Source organism: Phascolarctos cinereus, unplaced genomic scaffold (genome assembly GCF_003287225.1).
Source record: "Phascolarctos cinereus isolate Bilbo 61053 unplaced genomic scaffold, phaCin_HiC Scaffold_4;HRSCAF=312, whole genome shotgun sequence".
Taxonomy (NCBI): domain Eukaryota; kingdom Metazoa; phylum Chordata; class Mammalia; order Diprotodontia; family Phascolarctidae; genus Phascolarctos; species Phascolarctos cinereus.
In genome coordinates, this window is record NW_027555847.1 from 638,627,325 (window position 1) to 638,639,641 (window position 12,317).

Below are 12,317 nucleotides of genomic sequence, written 5' to 3' on the forward strand. Positions count from 1 at the left end.
CCATTTATCAATTGGGGAATGGCTTGTGTTCTTATAAATTTGTCTTAATTCTCTATATATTTTAGAAATGAGGCCTTTATCAGAGAGACTGGTTGTAAAAATTCTTTCCCAATTTTCTACCTTCCTTCTAATCTTAGTTGCATTGGCTTTGTTTGTGCAAAAACTTTTCAATTTAATGTAATCAATTATCCATTTTGCTTTTCATAATGTTCTCTATCTCCTGTTTGGTCATGAATTCTTCTGTTCTCCATAGATCTGATAGGTAAACTATTCCTTGTTCTCCCAGTTTACTTATGGTATCAGCCTTTATATCTAAGTCATGAACCCATTTTGACTTTATTTTGGTATATGGTGTGAGATTTGGGTCTATGCCTAGTTTCTGCCATACTCTTTTCCAGTTTTCCCAGCAGTTTTTTTCAAAGAGTGGGTTCTTATCCCAGAAGCTGGGGTCTTTGGGTTTATCAAATAATAGATTACTATAGTCATTGACTACTGTGTCTTGCATATTTAACCTATTCCACTGATCCACCTCCCTATTTCTTAGCCAGTACCAAGCAGTTTTGATGATGCTGCTTTATAATACAATTTAAGATCTGGAATTGCTAGGCCACCTTCCCCTGCATTTCTTTTCATTAGTTCCTTTGATATTCTGGACCTTTTGTTTTTCCAAATGAATCTTGTTATTATTTTTTCTAACTCTATAAAATAATTTTTTGGTAGTTTGATTGGTATGGCACTGAATAAGTAAATTAGCTTAGGTAGGATTGTCATTTTTATTATATTAGCTCGGCCTACCCATGAGCAACTGATGTTTTTCCAATTATTTAGATCTGATTTTATTTGTGTGAAAAGTGTTTTGTAATTGTGTTCATAGAGTTCCTGGGTTTGTTTCGGAGGTAGACTCCTAAATATTTTATAATGTCTACAGTAAGTTTAAATGGGATTTCTCTTTCTATCTCTTACTGTTGGGCTTTGTTGGTAATATATAGAAATGCTGATGATTTATGTGGGTTTATTTTATAGCCTGCAACTTTGCTAAAGTTGTTTATTATTTCAAGAAGTTTTTTACTTGATTCTCTAGGATTCTCTAAGTATATCATCATCATCTGCAAAGAGTGATAGCTTTGTTTCTTCTTTGCCTATTCTAATGCCTTCAATTTCTTTTTCTTCTCTTATTGCTAAAGCTAAGGTTTCCAGTACAATATTGAATAACAGTGGTGATAATGGACATCCTTGTTTCACCCCGATCTTATTGGAAATGCTTCTAGCCTGTCCCCATTACATATAATGCTTGCTGAAGGTTTTAGATATATGCTATTTATTATTTTAAGGAAGACTCCATTTATACCTATGCTTTCTAGTGTTTTTAATAGGAATGGGTGTTGTATTTTATCAAAAGCTTTTTCTGCATCTATTGAGATGATCATGTGGTTTCTGTTGGTTTTGTGTTGATATGCTCAATGATGCTGATAGTTTTCCTAATATTGAACCAACCCTGCATTCCTGGTATAAATCCTACCTGGTCATAGTGTATTATTCTTGTGATAAGTTGCTGCAATCTATTTGCTAGTATTTTTTTAAAATTTTTGCATCTATATTCATTAGAAAAATTGGTCTATAATTTTCTTTCTCAATTTTGACTCTTCCTGGTTTAGGTATCAACACCATATTTGTATCATAAAAAGAATTTGGTAAGACTCCTTCTTCACTTATTTTCTCAAATAGTCTATATAGTATTGGAATTAATTGTTCTTTAAATGTTTGATAGAATTCGCATGTAAATCCATCTGGCCCTGGAGATTTTTTCCTAGGGAGTTCATCAATGGCTTGTTCAATTTCTTTTTCTGAGATGGGGTTATTTAAGTATTTTACTTCCTCTTCGTTAATCTGGGCAATTTATATTTTTGTAAATATGTATCCATTTCACTAAGATTGTCAAATTTGTTGGCATATAGTTGGGCAAAATAATTCCTAATTATTGTTTTAATTTCCTCTTCCTTGGTGGTAGCTTCACCCTTTTCATTCTTGATACTAGTAATTTGGTTTCTTCTTTCTTTTTTTTAATTAAATTAACCAAAGTTTTATCTATTTTATTGGTTTTTTCATAAAACCAGCTCTTAGTTTTATTTATTAGTTCAATAGTTTTCTTAATTTCAATTTTATTAATTTTTCCTTTGGTTTTCAATATTTCTAATTTGTGTTTAGTTGAGGATTTTTAATTTGTTCTTTTTCTAGTTTTTTTAGTTGTATGCCCAATTCATTAATCTCCTCTTTTTCTATTTTATTTATGTAAGCATTTAGAGATATAAAACTTCCCCTAAGAACTGCTTTCACTGCATCCCATAGGTTTGGTATGTTGTCTCATTATTGTCATTCTCTTGAATGAAATTATTGATTGTTTCTATGATTTGTTGTTTGACCCAATCATTTTTTAGGATTAGATTATTTAGTTTCCAGTGTTTTTTAGTCTATCTTTCCATGGCCCTTTATTACATATAATTTTTATTGCATCATGATCTGAAAAGGATGCATTTAATATTTCTGCCTTTCTGCATTGGATTGTGAGGTTTTTATGCCCTAGTACATGGTCAATTTTTGTGTATGTACTGCTGAGAAAAAAGTATATTCCTTTCTATCCCCATTCAGTTTTCTCCAGAGGTCTATCATACCTAACTTTTCTAATGTTCTATTCACCTCCTTAACTTCTTTCTTGTTTCTTTTGTGGTTAGATTATCTAGTGCAGAGGGGGGTTCAGGTCCCCACTAGTATAGTTTTGCTGTCTATTTCTTCCTGTAACTCCCTGAACTTCTCCTGTAAGAATTTGGATGCTATACCATTTGGTGCATATATGTTTAGTAATGATATTACTTCATTGTCTATGGTGCCTTTTAGCAGGATGTAGTTTCCTTCCTTATCTCTTTTGATTAGATCTATTTTTGCTTTTGCTTTGTCTGAGATCAGGATTGCTACCCCTGCTTTTTTTTACTTCAGCTGACACAATATATTCTGCTCCAGCCTTTTACTTTTACCTTGTATATGTCACTCTTCTTCAAATGTGTTTCCTGTAAACAACATATTGTAGGATTATGGTTTTTAATCCATTCTGCAATCCATTTCCGTTTTATGGGAGAGTTCATCCCATTCACATTCACAGTTATGATTACTATCTGTGTCTTTTTCTCCATCCTTTCCCCCCCATTTATGCTTTTCTTTCTCTTTTTTCCTTTCCCCCCTTCACTAGTGTTTTGCTTTTGACCACCGCCTCCTTCAGTCCCTCCTCCCTTTTATTATTCCTTTCCCTTTTCTTCCCCTTTACTCTTACTGCTTCTTCCCTCCCTTCTTCCCCCCCCTTTTCTTTCCCCTCCTTTCTTTCCCTTTTCTCCTACTGCCTATAGGGCAAGTTAGATTTCTATACTAACTGATTATGTTATGCCTTTCAATGCTTCCGCCCCCTTTTCCCTCTGCTGTAATAGGATTTTGTGTCTTTTCCTGTAATGTAATTTACCCTTGTCTGCCTCCTCCTTTCTCAGTACATTTTCTAAGATCAGATTGATCCACTTATTTGGATCCATTTAACCTACTTGATTTTTTTTTTATCATTACATCAAAGTCAATTAATATCCACCCTCTTTATGTATACTCCTTTAACACGCTGTAATAACAATACAGTTCTCAAGGCAAGTGTCATATTCCCTTGTAGGGTTTAAACAGCCCCCCCTTATTAACAACATATTATCTTTTGTCCCATTTACCTTTTTAAGTCCTTCTTGAGTCCTGTACTTGAAGATCAAATTTTTTGTTGAGCTCTGGTCTTTTTATCAGGAAAGTTTGGAAGTCTCCTATTTCGTTGAATATCCATCCTCCTTGAAAAATGATGCTCATTTTTGCTGGGTAATTGATCCTTGGCTGCATTCCAAGCTCCTTTGCCTTATGGAATATCATGTTCCACCCTGGTCTTTTAATGTAGAAGCTGCAAGGTCCTGTGTAATCCTGACTGTGGTTCCATGATATTTAAATTGTTTCTTTCTGGCTGCTTGCAGCACCTTCTCTTTCATCTGGTAATTTTGGAATTTTGCTATTATATTCTTGGCATTGTCAATTTGGGATCTCTTTCAGGTGGTGGTGTGGATTCTTTCTATGGTTATTTTCCCTTCTGGTTCTAGGACTTCGGGCAGTTTTCCTTTATGATTTCCTGAAAGATACTGTTTAGGCTCTTTTTTTCATCATGATTTTCAGGTAGTCCAACAATTTTTAAATTGTCTCTCCTGAGTCGGTTTTCCAGGTCGGTTGTTTTACCAATGAGGTATTTTACATTTTCATCTATTTTTTCATTTTTTTGTTTCTGTTTGACTGATTCTTGCTCTCTCATAGAGACATTAGTTTCCATTTGTCCAATTCTAGTTTTTAACAGATTGTTTTCTTCTGTTAGTTTTTGTACTTCCTTCTTCAATTGGCCAATTGTGTTTTTTAGGGACTTGTTTTCTTCAGTGTATTTTTTTTCCAATTGGCCAATTATATTTTTGAAGGACTCTTCTACCTCTCTTATTTGACTATTAAAATCCTTCTTGAGCTCTTCTAAGAAGGCTTTTTGGGCTTCAGACCAGTTCATATTCCCTTTTGTTTTGCAGATGTGGGTTTGTTGACAATGTTGTCCTCTTCAGAATTTCTGTCTTGATCTTCACTCTTCTCATAATATGCATCTATGGTACGTTTCTTTTTACTCATGGTGTTTTCTTTATTCCTTTGGCCTTTAAAGAGATTGAGCTCTCCTGTTGGGAAACAGAGGGCACTGACCCAAGCTTCTCGTGTTGGGAGCCTATGTCTTGGTCACTGGCTTTGTGTGCTGGGGCCTCTTATGTTGGTAATTTTAGGCTGTAGGTTTCTGGCAGCTCACCTGGTGTTGGGCTGGAATCAGCAAGGCTGGAACTTTCAGGCAGTTTTAGGTTGCCTGTTTTTCCTTTCCTTTAGCTTTCTTCAGCTCCTTTTAGATGGGTTCTGCAGGGTGTTTATCTGCCTGGGGCCCCCTGCAGTGTTGTCTCCCTCCTTTCTGCTAATGTACTGGGAAATTCCTTTGAGGTAGAATGCCAAGGCTCCTGCTGGTTTTCTGAGCCGGCCTCCCCCGTTACCCCGCCCTCATTGAGGCACCTGGAGGTCCAGGTGTTGGTGTTTGCCTGTTCTACCACCTGGGCTTCAGGATTTCTTCACAAGTGGAGGCTGCAGGGCTCAGACAGCTCACCTGGTGTTGGGCTGGAACCAGCAAGACTGGGGCTTCAGGAAGACTTTAGGTTGTTTTCTTCACCTCCTTTCAGATGAATGCTGCAGGGTGCTTATCCGCCTGGGGCCCTCTGCAGTGCTGCTTCCCCTATTTTTGTTGAGGCACTGGGAGACCCGTTTGCTGGGCTGCTGTACAGCTGCTCCCTGTCTTTCTTCCAGTTCAGTTGTTCCAGGGTTTTTTTTTTGGTGTGAGATTTTCTGCGTTTTCAGAGATTGATAGGGGAGAGTGAGAGCGACTGCCTTTTAACTCAGACATCTTAGCTTCTAGAAGGAGAAGTCTGACATAGATTTCATGAAAGAAAGAAGAGGGGTGCAAGAATTAATAAGACTTAGCAATTGAAAGGGAAGAGGCAAAGATGATTCAGGTGATAAGCTCAGACTGGAGATATGAGAAACAAAAATAAGGGACCTAAGGGGAGAAACATTTTAAGGGCACCAAATGATTTCAGTTTTGAGCGTGTGTTTATCAGTCAAGTGGAAAACCCCAGGTAGTAATTTCTTATTAGATATTTGTGACTATAATGAACGTTAGTTGTAAATTCTTCTTTTGTTGTGCCCTTACCTACTTGTATCTCTGTTGCTTATAAATTATCTTCTTCATAAGCACTTCTGTTTGGTATACTTGGAATCAGGAAGATCTGAATTTGAATCCTTCTACCTCATATACTTACTAGCATTGTGACCCTAGGCAAGTCATTTAACCTGAATTTGGAGTTTTCTCATCTGTAAAATGGTGATAATAATAGCATCTATTGCCTAAGGTTCACCTCCCCGATAATAATAGTACCTACTGCCCAGGATCAAATGAGATAATATTACTTAAGAAGTCTACAAACCTTAAAGCACTACATACATGCTAGCTATTATAATCTTTATCATTGTCATCATTATTATTATATGAGTGTATTCAAGATCTCTGTCAAAAGCTTGTTGTGTAGGGGAAAAAAAGCAATTCTGCTAACAAGTATAGTAAAGCAGAACAAATCCACATAAATGCCCTATTAAAAAAAATGTCTCTTTTTCACCTTAGTTTCTGTCATGAGGGGTAGCATGCTATTTTATCACTTTTTTGTAGTCGTAGAAGTTTATTTTATGATGAGATTTGTTAAAAAATCTTTTTAAGTTATTTTTCTTTATTATATAAATTGCTTTCCTAGTTCTGCTCACTTCACTCTGCATCAGTTCGTACATGTCTTCCCAGGTTTCTCTAAAACCATCTCTTTTCAACATGTATTGAAATTGTTGATAATTTGCATTTGTTTTGAGAACTGCTTGTCTGTGTACTTTTGTTTATTGGAGAATGGCTTTATTATCTATTCCCTATATATCTTGGATATCATGCATTATTTAGGGAAATTTAGTTCCCTAAATTTAGTTTCCCCCTAGTTAACTATTTTCCTTCTAATTTTATCTGCATTGATTATTTGTGTAAAACCTTTCCAGTTTTATCTTTTCAGAAATGTACAACTTATCTCTGTCATTCTTGTTTCCTTTGTTTGATGAAGAACTCTTTGCCTATCACCGTTAAAGGTCAAGTCAGACAAGCATTATTAAATATAGTCTTATGTCAGGGACTTCACTAAGCACAGGAGGTACAAAAGAAGACCAAAAAAAAAAGTACTACTTGCTTTCAAGGACATCAGATTCTGGTAGCAGAGACAACATGTCTATACAAACAATACACACATGAGAAATTGGAAACAAGGTTAAAAGGAAGGCACTGTCGTTAAGGGAATTCCAGAAATGTTTCTTGTGGGAGCTGAGATTTTAGCTGGAACCTGCAGGATACCAGGAGTTAGAGATGATTTGGAGAACACTTCACACGTGCTTGACAGCCTGTGAAAATGAAGTCAGGAGATAGAATCTTCTGGAAGGAATAGCAAGCAGGCCAGTATCATTGGATATTGGATCATAGAGTAAATATAGAGGAGTGACGTGTAAGAAGACTATAAAAGTAAGTAGGTTTCAGATTATGATGAGTTTTAAAAGCTAGAGGATTTTATATTTGATCCTAGAGGTGAAATAGGGAGTTTATTGAGTGGGGGGGAGGGGGTTGACATGGTAAGAACTGAACTTTAAGGAAGGTCACTTTGATGGTTGAATGGAAGATTAGAGTTTGGAGATACTTGTTGCAAGGAGACTAATCAGAAAGCTTTTGCAGTAGCCTGAGTATGAAGTGATGAGAGTGGAAAGATTGTCAGAGTCTGTAGATAAGCGGGCATTGGGAAGGTAGAATTTAAAGATCTTGGCCACAGATGGGAGGCTGAGATAATGTGTTCAGTTTTGGAAGTGTTGAGTTTAAGATGACTGTGGGGCATCCTATTGGAGATAGGAGATTGAAGGTCAGGAGCGAGGTTAGGGCTAGACAAACAGATTTGAACATCTGAATAGGGAAGATAATTAAGTCTTTGGCAGTTGATCAGATCCACAAGGGAAATAATGCAGGAGAAAGGAAGAGAACATAAGGACGGAGTGTTAGGAAACACCTATGATTAGCAGGCAAGACTAAGAAGAAGATACAACAGAGATGATATATCAGGAATGGTCAGGCAGTTATGAGAAAGGAGGAGAGGTGAGTGTCACAAAACCTAGAGAGAAGTAAAGAGATGACAGTAATTGATAATGTCAAAGAATGCAGTTAGTAGCCACTGTCTCTTTCCCTATTCCTGTAATATGTTTGTGAGAGGACCTTTTTTTATATAGGTCATGCATTCATTTCAAGCTTATTTTCATTTAGTTTATGATGTTAGATGTTGGTTTATATGTAATTTCTCCCAAACTTCTTTACTGCTTTTCCAGCAGTTTCTGTTGAATAATGAGCCCTTATTCTAGTAGTTGAATTTGTCAAACATTGTGCTGCTGTGTTTGGTTGTTCCTATTTTGTGCACATAATCTTTTCCATTTGTCAGCATTAAAAAATACTATATGGCTTTGATGATTACTGTTTTGTAGTATGTCTTAAGATAGGATACTTCTCATCCCTTTTCTCAGCCATTTTTTCATGTTTTTTTGTTTGATAGGTGTGGTTTGTTTTTTTTTCCCTTTTGCTCTGATAGAAAAAATTTATTTTTTTATTTTATAATTCTGGTTACTCATTTTACCTCTCTTCTTGTAGTTCCACTCTCTGTTTGGTAATTTGATTGCCATGGCATTTGTCTCTCTTCATATAGCAACTCTTGGCCATGTCAAATGGCCATGGGATGGTGGACTGTCTGCTGTTATTTCCCCTGCAGAGCTATTTGCACTTACCTGCCTTCCTTTTAATTTCTTTTGGCTGCTGCATTTGTTTATGATTTAGTTTGTTTTAGTGTTCTTACCCAACTGTTGTTTTCTAAAAAAAGAAATGTTTTGAACTCATTCATACTAGTAAAAACCTTTTTTTTTCCCTGTGGATAAAAGGGCACATGATTTTAGGGGGTATATCTTTTCATTTTCTTTTTACTATATCATTTTCCAGTTTTTTCTTTTATTTCAAGTTGAAGGAGTAGTCCTGAGTGATTCTGACTGGAGTTTCTTGTTATGTCTGAATTTTCCAAGCTGCTTGCATTAATTATACTTTGACCTAAATCTCTTTGTGAATACTTTTTGTGAATAAGTTAAATCTAGTGGCCTTTTCCAGTAATGTTCTATAAATTCTGACAATTTTGCATTATATCTTCTGAGAATTACAAATGTGTCCATGAAAAGGACCTCGGAGGCTATACATCATTTTATAGATGAAATAATTTAAGCCAAGTCTGTACAAGTGACTTTTCCAGAGGTAGTTATTAGAAAGCTGATTGGAACCCATATTCTCTGACTCCAGAGATAGAGTTATTCTGTTCTATCTTCCATTTGTAGTATTTGTGGGTAATTTAAAAAATGATTTCCTTACTAATGGTAAATAAGCCTTTTTTTTTAATCACAATTTTCTGGGAAGTGAATGATTATTAGATTCTGTCTTTGAGATCTATCTTCCAAGTCAAGTGTTAATAGTGTTGGATCTTAATGGTGGTAGTGATAGTAGTTGTAGCAGCAATTATTATTGTTACTGTTATCTAGACTTCATGATTTCTTCCATGTTTCCTATCTTGTTACTTTGCTCAAATAATTCTTGGTTTCTTACTGTATTTTAAAATTCTGCTTTAATTTATATCATTTAAGTGGCGTAGTAGAAGGGCACTGGGTCTGGAATGAAGAAGAGCTGAATTCAAATCAGGTGTCAGACCCTTGCTAGCTGTGTGATCTTGGGCAAATCTCTTAGTCTCAGTTCCTTCAACTGTAATGTGTAGATAATAGTAGCACTTAACTCCCAGGATTGTTTTGAGGATCAAATGAAATCGTCTTTGTAAAGCTCTTAGCACAGTGCCTCGCACATAGTAGGCTCTTAATAAATTTTCCCTCCTTCTGTTCTTCCCTCCCTCCCTTTGTACAGTTGCTTGCTTTTATTTCTCTTGTTCTCATGGGATTTGTTGTTTTATAATTCTTTTCATTGTGAGTGTTCAAGTCACTCTTCCTTGCTACATAATATTTACTTATTATAGTTTAACCTTTATGAGATTGTTTGCTTTTTTTTGCTCCTGCTGGTTTATATGGTTTCAGCCCAGGCTTATCTTGTACTCAACTGAATTCTTCTCTCTCAGGTATTCTTTTTTTTTCTTCTATTTTTTTTAGGGGAAAAAATTTGATAAATAGCTTTTGTTTAAATATATATAATACATAATAATAATGTGTGTATGTATATTTCCAATCATAGATGGCTCCTTTTCTTTTTTAATATACAGCTAGGGAACCTCTAAATACTATACCTTCTGCCTACTTGGATGAATCAACTCCAGGTCTGTTGTTTGTAACAGAGATGAATAAGAGAATAGTAAGAAAAATGTATCAGATTTCACAATGTATCATTTTGTTGTTACAATATATTTTACTCCACATTTAGTTAAGCATAATTTTCATGAAAGGAAATCCAGTGCAGTTGAGCAATTGCTGTCCTAAATTCTTGCTGTTCATTTATATTGACTTTTACCTTTCTGTTCTTCCTCTATTTTTCCTTTCTCGTTTACAAGACATTGCATGAGGGGCAGCCAGGTGGCGCACTGGATAGAGCACCGGTCCTGGATTCAGGAGGACCTGAGTTCAAATGAGACCTCAGACACAGAATATTAACTAGCTGTGTGACCCTAGGCAAGACACTTAACCCCATTGCCTAACCAAAAAATAAAACAAAACGAACCAAAAAATAAAACAAAACTAAACAAAAAAAAGACATTGCATGAGAGTTGTTTGTTCTGAGCTCTTTTTGGTTTTTCAGTTAAGACGAAAGATGTAGAGTGCTGACAATTGTTATGATCTATTAAAACTTACATATGACTTTGTTCTGATGAATTTAATGTACAAAAAGTCTATGTATGTTTTCTTTAATATATTGATTAGCTTTTGTGAGACAGAATTAATTCTTGGAAGCATATGCTTTTTATATCAGAAGGAATTAAGGTTTTTAAAATTATTCTAATTTACTACTGTAACTCAGTTGGATTCAAGTATAGTTTCAAATTTTATTTTTGCCTCCTTTTCAACACCAGATATTTCCCCACCCCATTCCCTTTTACCATTTGAACTCTCCCTTGTAACAAGGGAAAATGTCTTTTCAATGTCAACGAAAACAACAATGGTTTTGACATTGATGATGTGTTCCACATCCGTATTTGCCACCTGTCTGCTAAGAGGTAAAGATATATTTTCCTTATCAACTTTCAAAGTCTTAAGATTGTTTGTTACAATTTACTAGATTTTAACTGCTTTTTAGTTTTCTTATTTTTATCTTTTTGTATTTATTATAGATATTTTCTTTGTTCAGCTTTTTTCCATTCTAAATCATTTAATAAGAATATTCCCGTGTTTCCTTAAAATCTTCATATCCATCTTTTCATGTAGCAAAATAATCCATTCTTTTTTATTTCTTTTGTCACATGGGGAATAGCTTGTTTATTCCCAGAGTGACAAAACACCCTCATTTATTAGGTGAGACTGGGGCTTAAGAAAGAAAAATCTCTCATCAAGTACTTGTCATTCTTTATTTTGGTAAATTTTTTTTAGTCAAATGAATGAAAATTAATTAAAAAAAAGCATTTATTAAGTGCTTTCACAATGCTAAGCATTAGGGATACAAATAGAAAAGTAAGATAGCCCCTTGCCCTCAAGAAGCTCAAATTCAAAGGGGAGGGACTACAGACTTGGAAAGTCTCAGCAGCGCCTCAGATAGAAAAGTCCCATGGTCCTTAAGGGGTAGCAAGAAAACAGATGGTAGTACTCTTCTTTAATGTTGTCTCCACTGATAAAAAATCATGCTTGTTTCTGATGTTGAACAGAACAATGCCAAGGATTTTAATGACAAAAGCTGTTTTCTGGGTCTTTAGTAGTTGTGGCTTTAGCTTTGTAAGAGTAGTTGTCAGGCTGCATCTCCATAGGGATTGTTTCCCAAGGTAATGGATGTGTCAATGTGCTGGAAGTAATTTGCGTTCCCAAACCTGTTGGATTCTGGGTCTTGTACTATCTCCACATATATTTTGTTTAGGTTCCTATATATTTTAGACATAAAACATTTTTGATGCAGATGTCCTCCTCACTCCCAGCCAGTGGAGGGTTATCTCTTTCTAGCCTAGTTGTGTTGATTTTGTTGGATACAAAAGGATTTCAGTTTCATTTAATCAACATTGCTTTTTCATCTTTTGTGAATGCCTTTATCCGGTTTGGTTAAGTACTCTCCTCTTAGGCATGGCTTTAAAGGTACTTGATTAAGGACTTTTTATTTTGTTTTGTTTTCCAGTGATGTAACCTTAAATGTTGAGCTTATGCCTATATTTTGAATTTATTGTGGTATGTGATATTTATCTATATGTAAGGAGTTTGTCTAAACATAATTCCTATCATGTTGCTTTTCATTTCTCTAGCAGTTTTGTCAGATAGGAAATTCATCCCCAAGTAATTTATGTTCATAGGTGCATCAAACAGAGTTTTTAAGTTTAGTTGTTTATAAACTTTCCTTACCTCATCTGTTCATC

The 12,317-nt window shown here is 35.2% G+C and overlaps 1 protein-coding gene across 4 annotated transcripts in view; it reads left to right on the forward strand.

The window, feature by feature from the left end:
* The window catches only part of KHDRBS3 (KH RNA binding domain containing, signal transduction associated 3), a 305,049-nt gene that overhangs the window by 156,373 nt on the left and 136,359 nt on the right, over window positions 1-12,317 (forward strand). The window lies entirely within an intron of this gene.